This window comes from Trachypithecus francoisi, unplaced genomic scaffold (assembly GCF_009764315.1).
Source record: "Trachypithecus francoisi isolate TF-2019V2 unplaced genomic scaffold, Tfra_2.0 Lachesis_group5, whole genome shotgun sequence".
In the NCBI taxonomy this organism is placed as follows: domain Eukaryota; kingdom Metazoa; phylum Chordata; class Mammalia; order Primates; family Cercopithecidae; genus Trachypithecus; species Trachypithecus francoisi.
The window spans coordinates 121,677,490-121,689,704 of record NW_022681470.1 but is presented as its reverse complement, the minus strand read 5'-3'; the positions used below and the strand labels follow the sequence as shown (position 1 = coordinate 121,689,704).

The window sequence follows — 12,215 nt, the reverse complement described above, 5'->3', positions numbered from 1 at the left end:
AAAACACTGGAAAAAAAGTAATTTGAAACTCTACAATCTAATCCTAGTTTCTCTAATCACAGCACCATCAGCAAGTAATCTTTCAATTTTCTTTTTAATTTTGTTTTGGGGGGGTGGGGGGAGGGTCTCATCTCACTCTGGCACCCAGGATAGAGAGCAGCGGTGCAATCTCTCAGCTCACTACAACCTCCACGTATCAGACTCAAGCAATCCTCCCACCTCACCCTCCCGAGTAGCTGGGACCACAGGTGCGTACCACCATGCCCAGCTAATTTTTAAATTTTTTTGTAGAGACAGGGTCTCACTATGTCACCTAGGCTGGTCTTGATCTCCTGAGCTCAAGCAATCCTCCCGCTTGGCCTCCCAAAGTCTTAGGATTACAGACGTAAGCCACCTCACCTGACCAATTTTTCCATTTTCTTTATTAATTTTCTGGAAAAATGATTGTAAACAAATATCATATTACATGATATACAAGTTTCATTTGAATCACTCCATGTAGCCCTCACAATAATTCTTTCCTTAAAATAAAATTCATTGCTAAGTGGAATGGCCCCTTCTCTAAAGACCCAAAACTAAGAGATAAAACAATAGCAAATACTATTAACCTATAATTTAATAATGTTACTATTTATTAAGTGCCTGCTCTATTCCAATCATCACAGTCCTGTTTTACATGTATGAATGCTAATCCTTGGAAGAAACATACAAGGGTTTTTGTTGTTGTTGTTGTTGTTTTTTACTGGTATGGAAACTGAAGCTCACAGAGCTTATAAAAAAAATAGTGCCTACGATCACACTGGGACAGAAATTTTAAAACTGCATTTCATTATAATAATTCAGAGGTATGGAAGAAACAATAGTAGAAGAGTTAACAATTACTAAGGGCTTACAACATATTAGACATCATGTCAAGGACTTAGTATGCATTCCTCACAACCTAACAAAACCATCTTTTAAAAATTATTGGATGTGGCGGTGCACACCTGTAATCCCAGCTACTTCTCCAACCTAACAAAACCATCTTTTAAAAGGTCTTTGTTTTCAATAAGCTGATAGATCAAATTAAGCCCCCCACTTCAGTTCTATCCCAGTATAATACTCAAATCTTACCACTTTTTTAAAAACACAGAACTGGCTGGGCGTGGTGGCTCACGCCTGTAATCCCAGCACTTTGGCAGGCCGAGGCGGGCTGATGACTTGATCTTGGGAGTTCAAAACCAGACTGACCAACATGGAGAAACCCCCTCTCTACTAAAATACAAAATTAGCCGGGTGTGGTGGCGCCTGCCTGTAATCACAGATACTCAGGAGGCTGAGGCAGGAGAATTGCTTGAACCAGTGAGGCAGAGGTTGCAGTGAGCCGAAATCCCGCCGTTACACTCCAGCCTGGGCAACAAGAGCAACACTCCGTCTAAAAACTAAATAAATAAATAGGCCGGGCGCGGTGGCTCACGCCTGTAATCCCAGCACTTTGGGAGGCCGAGACGGGCGGATTACGAGATCAGGAGATTGAGACCATCCTGGCTAACACAGTGAAGCCCTGTCTCTACTAAAAATACAAAAAATTACCCAGGCGTGGTGGCGGGCGCCTGTAATCCCAGCTACTCGGGAAACTGAGGCAGAAGAATGGCGTGAACCCGGGAGGCGGAGCCTGCAGTGAGCCGAGATCGCGCCACTGCACTCCAGCCTGGGCGACAGAGCCAGACTCCGTCTCAAAAATAAACAAATAAATAAATAAAATTAAAATACAGAAGCAAATGAAAATATCTGAACTGGAAAGTTTAGCTATATTAAGAAATATTCCTAATAGCACATTTACAATTTGAAAAATCCCCTTTCCCCTTTAGGGCAGCAAGACAAGCACACACAAACCTAAGTGCAGCGATAACACCTTGCCACCCTGGAGTCTTTCTGAAATTTGAACGACGCACCAGGGTTAGGGAGCTGGGGGGTAAGGGGACTAAAAGTTCTAGATAAAAAGACACTTTAAAAACCAAATAAGGGCCGGGTGCGGTGGCTCAAGCCTGTAATCCCAGCACTTTGGGAGGCTGAGACGGGTGGATCAAGAGGTCAGGAGATCGAGACCATCCTGGCTAACACGGTGAAACCCCGTCTCTACTAAAAATATAAAAACTAGCCGGGCGAGGTGGCAGGCACCTGTAGTCCCAGCTACTCGGGAGGCTGAGGCAGGAGAATGGCGTAAACCCGGGAGGCGGAGCTTGCAGTGAGCTGAGATCTGGCCACTGCACTCCAGTCCGGGCGACAGAGTGAGACTCTGCCTCAAAAAAAAAAAAAAACAAATAAGGCTCTAAATAACCCTGATATAGGTAACCATGCCATTAGCTTGAAATGTGAAAAAGAGTTCCCATAGTTTTAAAATTAAAAACAAAAAACTCCTGCAAGAATAAAGTCGATGATTTTCAGGATCCCAAACACTTCTCTACTTATAACCACCCATTTCTTGGAATTAAAGCTTGTTAGTCAAAGTCACAGGACATAATAACCTAACTCGTTAGTGAACACTCATTAGCTCAATTCAAGCTCCAGAACATAGTTTGGGAACAGAGCACCCGTTCTGCCTGGCCGACTGCCCTGGTCAGCACAGGCGCTGGCTCTCCAGTCTGTAGCTAAGCTGGATTTGATTTTTAACGCTTTGCAAAGAGCTCTGAATTTAAGGAAAAAGACGTGACACTTACCTTGAGAAGCGAAGGCAGCCTAACCAACTTCCGGTTTTGTTACAACTTGTATCACATTGCAGCAGCTGGGTGGAGCCAGTTAAGCCGTAAGCCAAAAGGGAAACTTTCCCAAACTAAGCTACAGAACTTGATTTGCAAGACCAGTGCTAGTTTTAGGACTCCATTTCTGAGAATTTAGAATACTGTTTTACACAAAGGGACACTATTTGCCAACTAGTACTTATTTTGCCACAAAATTATAATTTTTGTCTTTCATTGCAAAACTATTTGAAAATACCTGTCCTATAATAGTGCTAAGCAAAAGCAAATTAACTTTTAAAATGTGGGAAAAGCTCAAATTGCATAGAACTGAAACCTTTCTGAAGTGTGAATGATATAATGCAGAAGAAACCTTTTATTTTGCAAATTACACCCTGAAATTTAGGAGTTTTGTTTTGTTTCTTTTTAAGCCTTTAATCTGTTTCACAAGACTCTTTTGCAAAAGAACAATTTTAGGGCTAGGAAAAGACAATGGAATTGAATTTTTTAAAATCTTTTTTATTTTTTTATTTTGTTTTTTGTTTTCCTGTTTTTTTACTTTGTTTCTTCTCTTTAATGTAATTGAAAATATTAAACATTCCATTTCAGACTTTGAGTGACATTGTAATTGCCCAGTGGGTTCACCTTGCCCGCTGTCTAGGCAGAGTTAATTTATCAAGATAGGGGAATTGTAATGGAGAAAGAGTAATTCACGCAGAGCTGGCTGTGCAGGAGACCGGAATCTTTTGTTTTGTTTGTTTGTTTGTTTTGTTTGAGACGGAGTCTCCGTCTGTCGCCCAGGCTGGAGTGCGGTGGCGTGATCTCAGTTCACTGCAGCCTCCCCCTCCCAGGTTCAAACGATTCTCCTACTCAGCCTCCCGAGTAGCTGGGACTACAGGCGCCCGTCACCACGCCCGGCTAATTTTTGTATTTTAGCAGAGACGGGGTTTCACCATGTTGACCAGGCTAGTTTGGAACTCCTGACCTCAAGTGATCCGCCTGCCTCAGCCTCCCAAAGTGCTGAGATTACAGGTGTGAGCCCTGGCGCCCAGCCCGGAGTTTTATTATTACTCAACACAGTCTCCTCAGGATTGGGAGATCAGAATTTTTAAAGATAATTTAGCGGGTAGGGGCTTGGGAAGTGGGAGTGCTGATTGGTCAGGTCGGAGATGGAATCACGGGGGGTCGAAGTGAGGTTTTCTTGCTGTCTTCTGTTCCTGGGTGGGATGGCAGAACTGGGTAAGCCCGATTACCGGTCTGGGTGGTATCAGCTGATCCACCAAGTCCAGGGTCTGCAAAATATCTCAAGCACTGATCTTAGATTTTCCAATAGTGATGTTATCCCCAGGAGCAATTAGGGGAGGTTTAGACTCTTGGAGCCAGAGGCTGCATGACCCCTAAACCATAATTTCTAATGTTGTAGCTAATTTGTTGGTCCTGCAAAAGCAGACTGGTCCCTAGGCAAGAAGGGGGTCTATTCAGGAAGGGGCTATTACCAATTTTGTTTCAGAGTCAAAACGTGAACTGGATTCCATTCCAAAATTAGTTTGGCCTATGCCCAGAAATGAACAAGGACAGCTTAAAGATTAGAAGCAAGATGGAGCCAGTTAGGTCTGATCTCATTTACTGTCATAATTTCCTCAGTTATTAACTTTTTGCGAAGGCACTTTCAACATATGCAGACTGGAAAATAGATTATGACCCATGCCTTGACCTGTGAATGCTGGTTATCAATCAACACCAGTAAATTCTTGAAACCATTTTTAAAGAGAGAACGGAGAAAGCAACACCATCACATTACTCTTTCTCTTAAAGAACTAGTCACAATTAACAAAAGCCCCTCTCTACAGGATTTTAAAGAGAGGCTTTAAATAAAGATGACCCAGAGTTGGTTTGCTATCCTAAAGCTGCTGGGAACATGAATAGTTTTAAACTAAGTCAGCTGATCTTCAGTTCTTCAAAGCCTCAAGTGGTGAAATAGCCTTCTGCAGATAACAGACCCTTTCCAGGAACTGTCCCCATTGCATGCCAAAAGTATGATATGTCTATAAAACAAGAACTCTTCGACTATATTGTCAGAATCCTACATACTAAAGCACTCTTGTGGTACGACATAGTGGGAAGAACTGAATGGAGAGAGAGGCTAGCTCTGTCTAAAACAACCTTTCACCAAGCTCAGTGGCTCACACCTGTAATCCCAACAACTTGGGAGGCCAAGTGGGGTGGATGACAAGATTAGGAGTTCAAGACCAGCCTGGCCAAGATTATGCAAACCTGTCTCTACTAAAAATACAAAAATTTGCTGGATGTGGTGGCACATACCTGTAATCCCAGCTACTCAGGAGGTTGAGGCAGGAGAATTGCTTGAACCCGGGTGGCAGAGGTTGCAGTGAGCGGAGATCACACCACTGCACTCCAGCCTGGCCAATAGAGCAAGACTCCATCTCAATCAATCAATAGATAAATAAATAAAACACCACCCTTTCTAAGCTATCATTTCTCTCCATGTCCCCAGCTATAATTCCACCTTATCATTCCCTTCCAGATCACCTCTACCAGACTCTTCATCAACTCGTCAGTTGTCACAAAGGAGACCAATTTTATTAAAATTAGTTTAGTGGAGCTTAGATCCTAAGAAGTTAAAGCTACCCTACTGCTTACCACTCTCATGCCTCTATATCAGCAGTTCTCAAACTTTTCTTATTTCAGGGTTCCTTCACAACTTTCAAAGATTATTATGTACATCAGAGATGCTTCTTTATGTGGGTGATATCTATGAATATTTTTTGTATTAAAAATTAACAGAAAAAGTTAAATAATCATAAATTTGTTTTTAAGTGACAATAATAGTTACATGTTAACACAGTATCTTTTCTGTTGTTTATATGATTGTTTTTCAACAACAAAAATTTAATGAAAATGTATAGCACTTGACTAGTCTAAAAAAAGAAAAGAAAAAGTATCATTGTTTAAACTGTTGCAAATCTCTTTAATGTGTGGCTTAATAGAAGACAGTAGGATTCTCATATCTGCTTCTGCATTCAATCTTCTGTGACATAATGTAACACCTCAGGTAGCCACTGGAAAACTCCACTGTATATTCATGAGAAAATGAGAATGAAGAAGGCAAATAAAGTATAGCAAGAACAATAATTATCATTTATTGAACACCCATTTTAACCAAGGCACATATATTATCCTATCTATTATGAACATCCTACAGCTGAGAATGTTAAGGACCTGCGTGGCTAAGTAAATTGCTGAAAATTAGAGAAGTGGTAGACAGGATCCTAAGTCAGAACCACTGTCTCCACTGAGCGCCACTGCCAAGTTTGAATGAGGTCTGATGGACTAAACTTAGGAACTTCCCTTCCCTATTATACTCAACATTTCAAACAAGTTTACATTCAAAGAGAACATCTCCAGTTGACTAGATACAGCCTCAACTCAATACATCCAAAACCCACCATCTAAAATAAACTCATTCTCACTTGGCCTTTAATTATGTTCATCTCACCCAAACAGCCAAATTCACCCCCTCTTCTCCATGTCCACTGCCACTATTCTGTTTTCTGTCCTGGACTGTAGTCTCAACTGAACTACAGTCATTATCTACTAAGTGCTTCCAGTTTCTCATAAACCTAATTAGCTATCCCACATAATATGGGATAGCTAATCTTTCTTTCTTTTTTTTTTTTTTTTGAGACAGAGTCTCACCTTGTCACCCAGGCTAGAGTGCAATGGCACAATCTCAGCTCACTGCAACCTCCACTTCCTCGGCTCAAGCAATTCTCCTGCCTCAGCCTCCTGAGTAGCTGGGATTACAGGTGTGCACCACCACATCCAATAATTTTTGTATTTTTAGTACAGACTGGGTTTCACCGTGGTGGCCAGGCTGGTCTCAAACTCCTGACATCAGGTGATCTGCCCACATCAGCCTCCCAAAGTGCTGGGATTACAGGCATGAACCACTGTGCCCTGCCTGGGAGAGCTAATCTTTCTCAAGCATAACTCACATCTTGTAATTCCTATGCTCAAAAAAATCTTTACTTACCTACTTATTACTTATTACGCATAAATGAATGTCCAGATTCCACAGACAGATGCTGTGCCAAATCTCTATCGATTCCAGTGGGGATGGCAGCAGGTTCAAGAGGCTGACAAAGAGACCCAGAGCCAGAAAATGAGATATGAGGTTTTACTTGGGGCTTACACACAGGGGAGAATTCAGTGGCAGTAGGCTGGAAAGGATAACCCCATGGCCCAGTGGCAGCAGGATGGATAGGACAGCGGCTACAGGCTGGACAGAAGAACCTCAACCAATTGCAAAAAGCATGCAGTTTACATGGCATTTTCACTTAGCACCTTCCCCTAACAACTTCCACCTGCCAATCTTCATTCAGCCCAAAACTTGGAGCCTCAATCCCCTGGACGGCCTGTGTTCCACAGGATGGACATGGGGCACAGATGTTCCTCAAAGACAAGGAACAAATCTGCAGGTTTGCCACTCTCGGATTCCCTAGCTCGGAACTCTGAATGCACATTCAGGTGAGTCTGCGATATGGGGTCATTCTCAGGGTACGCTTAAGTTACTGTTATCAGGTTTTATTTGCCAAATAACAGAGGGCCAAATGAAATAATTTCTGTAAAGCACAGTGCTTGGCACAAAGATAACTATTTGATAAACAGAAGTCAATAGCAAAAAAGTTTTCATGGTGGCTTTTTAAATGAAATGTCCCTTCTTTGCAGTGCTATAAATAATACATTCTTCCAAAATTATCCATGGACTTCTGACCAAACTCTGTTCAGTAAATCCATGTTTTACTTTCTGACAACATAAAGCCATTCTCAACATTCAATTAGTGGTAGTAACATTCATCTTCATATTTTTCTTACCCACCAGTTCAAGGTCACCTTACATTATGCCCCTCTAAACACTACCCAATCCTTACTCAAAGTAATGTGACCTCCCTATAACAACAGATCCTGAAGAATATCCGCCCCTTCATCTTCACCCCTAGCTACAGCTGTCTGTGTCTTCCAGAAAGAGCTAAACTTATTACTGAAACCCAGTTTTGAATAATCTAGATAGAATTAAACTCTTCAAAATATTTTGTCCACCTAAAAAAAAAAAGACACTAGAGAAAATTGTCTCTAACTGTGTTGGGTTTACTCAAAAATAGAAATAAGGATTATATTCTGGAATGTATGAAAGGGCAAGCCATCAATGCCTTTGGCTTGGGAAGGGTAAGGGAAGCTATTATTAGCAAAAACGATTTACATAAACTGCTTAGAAACAGTTCATTGTTTCCAGAGGCAGAGGTATTGTCATTTCTTTGGTAGAAATGACATTACTGGGCAAGTGTTTTTCCAAGATCATCTTATCTGAATTCCTGCAGGCCTAAAGAATGCCTAACGATAAACTATCAAAGCAGGAGATGTATAAAGGACAGAAAGTGTATAAAGGACAGAAACTTCTTGGAAACAGTTCTTATCTCAGACATGTAAGCATGAACCTCCTTTTTTGGGGGGAGGCTTCCTGGTCCTATTTTGTCTGAGTATGACAAAAGTGATTTCACCTTGGTATCTGCAACTTTCACAATTTTCACCATTTTTAAAAAAATTATAAAGCCAGTTGGAGATTATCTGAAGTCATAAAAGTCTACTCCAATGCAAATACATAGAAGATAGCTCTTTGGTGGGATAGGACATGGCCTTCCATTAATTATTTTCAAGTGAGATATTTCTGGCCTGGTATGGTGGTTCATGCCTGTAATCCCAGCACTTTGGGAGGCGGAGGCAAGCGGGTCACTTGAGGTCAAGAGTGCAAGACAAGCCTGGCCAACGTGGTGAAATCCCGTCTCTACTAAAAATACAAAAATTAGCCGGGCGTGGTGGGGGTTGCCTGTAATCCCAGCTACTCGGAAGGCTGAGTCAGGAGAATTGCTTGAACCCAGGAGGTGGAGGTTGCAGTGAGCAGAGATTGAGCCACGCACTCCAGCCTGGGCGACAGAGGGAGACTTTAACTCAAAAAAAGAGAGAGAGAGAGAGATGTCTTTGTTTTAAGAGACTATCCTTTGCATTACTGTCCTTTGCATTACAGAATATATAAGCATCCCTAATCCTAGCTATGAAATTCCAAAAGCCCTCTTCTTCCCCATAGTGATAATAAAAAAATACAAGGGCAACAACACAGTTCCAAAGTTGTGACCAGAAGCAAGAATAATGCCTCATTCCACTCTGTAAGGCTTTGATTAAATAGATGACTCTGGGTCCTAATGGAACAAAGCATTTTGCTTTCGAAGAAAATAAATGCCAAGATAGAAAAGAACTAGAACACTATCTCTTCCTAGTGAAGAATAGTGCAGCTTCTTCAAGTTGACACAAAAATTCAAAAGAAGCTTGACTTAAAATAAGTCTAAAAAGGCAGAGGTATGTAGTGAAAAGAGCATTAGATCATCCTGGAGAAATCACTTATCCTCTCTATTTTTGTTACCAGAACAGTAAAGATGAGGAGTTACAACCAGAACTGTATATTCTCTAAGTTCCCATCCAAATTCTGAATGCAGGTTTCCCATGGACAAGAAGAGACAGAAAATAAGTCAGACTTTCTGGGCAGGCGTGGTGACCCGTACCTGTAATCCCAGCTGTTCCAAGGGGCTGAGGCAGAGGAATCACGTGCGCCCAGGAGATTGCACCACTGCACTCCAACCTGAGTGACACAGCAAGATTCTGTCTTAAAAAGAAAAAAAAAAAAAAGATTGAGAAAGATTGAGAGGCACTACATTCAATATATATTTTGTCAAGCACCTACTATATGGCAGATCCTGTACTAGGCCCTACTTGTATAAAGTGGTTCCACATTTACACTACTGTAGTGTGATTTCCTAGGTGGGTAATATGTGAATAGATGATTGAGAGACTGATAATTACCTAATAGATAAATAACCTGATAGACACACAGTTCTCTTTGTTTTCCAGATATCTGACCTGAGCATACTCTTTGTCCAATATCCAAGAGTGTATGTTTTATGAAGGTGAGTTCATTTTATACTTGCATAAGCACACATACTCCCACAGCTTCAACTATCATGTTGATATTAATAAACACTCAATATATAATTACAACACTTACCTTTTATATATTAGTAAATGCAAGTACTGTTTTCCTAATGGCTTTCAAGGCAATTGAAATTGAATCCATTCTAAAACTGAATTCCCTATATTTTCTCTTCTCTCAACATGTGCAGTAGATTGAATGATGGCCCCCGGAAAGATATCCACATCTAAATCTCTGGAACCAATGAATGTTACCTAACAGCAAAAAAGGACTTTGCAGATGTTCTTAAATTAGGACCTTGAGATTAAAAAATTATTCTGGATTATCCAGGTGGGCCCTAAATGCAATCACAAGTGCCCTTAAGAAAGAAAGGCAGAGGGAGATTACACATGGTTGCAGTTTATGATAATAATTATTAAGAATAGGCGGTCGGGTGCGGTGCCTCATGCCTGTAATCCCAGCACTTTGGGAGGCCCAGGAGGGTGGATCACCTTAGGTTGGGAGTTTGAGACCAACCTGACCAACATGGAAAAACCCTACCTCTACTAAAAATACAAAATTAGCTTGGCCTGGTGGTGGGCACCTGTAATCCCAGCTACCCTGGAGACTGAGGCAGGAGAATCACTTGAAGCCTGGAGGCGGAGGTTGCAGTGAGCCTGGATTGCGCCATTGCACTCCATCCTGGGAAACGAGCAAGACTCTGTCTCAAAAAAAAAAAAAAAAAAAAAAACTGGAAGAGGCAAGAAAAAATTGTGAAAATTCTGCCCTAGAGTCTCTGGAGGAATACGTTTTCACTGACACCTTAACTGTGGCCCAGTGATACTGTCTGTGAACTTCTGGCCTCCAGAAGTGTGAGAATTTAGTTTCTGTTGTATTAGCCACCAAGTTTATACCAATTTGTTACAGCAGCCTCAGGAAACTAGTAACTTCTCTTTCTAATTTCTCCTTGTTTATCAATCAGTGGTACCCATTCTTTTCAACACTCAAACTAAAACTAGAAATAATTTTCCATTTTTTATCATTTTCATAGCTTATAGCTCTGAGTTTTTCAGCCAGGAGCCACAGCCCATTTATCAGTGGATTGTAAAATCTTTAATGAGTATACCCAAAAGCATTGAAAGCAGAGTCTCAAAGAAAGATTTATACACCCATGTTCATAGCAGCATTATTCACAATAGCTAAAACATGAAGGCAACCCAAGCGTCTAATAGACAAGTAAAATATAGTAAATATATACAATGAAACATTAGCCTTAAAAAAGAAATTCTGATATATGCTACATGAATGAGCCTTAAAGATAGTCACAGAAAGACAAATACTGTATGACTCCACTTACATAATGTTGTTAGAGGAGTCAAAATCATAAAGTAGAACAGTGGTTTCCTGAGGCTGGGGGGACAGAGAAATAGGGAATTGTTGTTTAACGGATAGTTTCAGTTTTACAAGATGAAAAGTGTTCTGGAAATGGATGGTGGTGATTACACAATATCATGAATATGCTGAATATCACTGAACTATACACTTTAAAAATGGTTAGGATGGTAAATGTTATGTTACGTGGATTTTACCACAATTTTTTTTTTTTTTTTTTTTTTTTTTTTGAGACGGAGTCTCGCTCTGTCGCCCGGACTGGAGTGCAGTGGCCAGATCTCAGCTCACTGCAAGCTCTGCCTCCTGGGTTTACGCCATTCTCCTGCCTCAGCCTCCCGAGTAGCTGGGACTACAGGCGCCAGCCACCTCGCCCGGCTAGTTTTTGTATTTTTAGTAGAGACGGGGTTTCAGCGTATTAGCCAGGATGGTCTCGATCTCCTGACCTCGTGATCCGCCCGTCTCGGCCTCCCAAAGTGCTGGGATTACAGGCTTGAGCCACCGCGCCCGGCCTTTACCACAATTTTTAAAAATCTTTAGTGAATCACCACCAAAAACATTTTAGTAAAATAGAAAAGAAAATGTCAGAGTGTGTTATATATGATAAGGGTAAATAAACTTTTTCTAATTGTATCTGTGAGTAGATATGTCCTGATTTATGAAGTAAACTGGGTGACAGCCCAAAATCTTGAAACAAACTGCTTTGAATATCTCATCAAGTCAATTATCAATCCATTTCTTCTTTCTCAATACTCACCCGCAGTTGTTTTCCAACTTACTTATTCTAAGCAGGGCGATGTGGTGCTGTGGAATCAGATGACCCAGGATTTGAAGATAAACTCCATCCCTAACTTTGTGACCTGGGGGTCTCTGAATCTGTTTCCTCAGAGTAAAAAGAATATCATGTTACTCTCCTCATAATGCTGCTGTGAGGGTTAATTGAGATAATAAATGTAAAGTACTTAGTTCAATGCCTGCAGATAAAAATTGTTTGAGAAAAAATACGCACTATAATTATCTATGCTCTAAATCTTTAGGCTATAGCAGTAACTTTCTAACTAATCTAACTT

At 40.9% G+C, this 12,215-nt stretch overlaps 1 protein-coding gene across 1 annotated transcript in view; it reads right to left on the bottom strand.

Annotated features, from left to right (window-relative positions):
* FRRS1 (ferric chelate reductase 1) overlaps positions 1-2,769 on the bottom strand; it is a 57,700-nt gene extending 54,931 nt beyond the window's left edge. The window contains exon 1 of the mRNA XM_033196836.1: positions 2,700-2,769. The gene's annotated coding sequence lies outside the window, so the exon portion shown is untranslated. The remainder of the gene's footprint in view (positions 1-2,699) is intronic.
* Between the last annotated feature and the right edge of the window lie 9,446 nt (positions 2,770-12,215).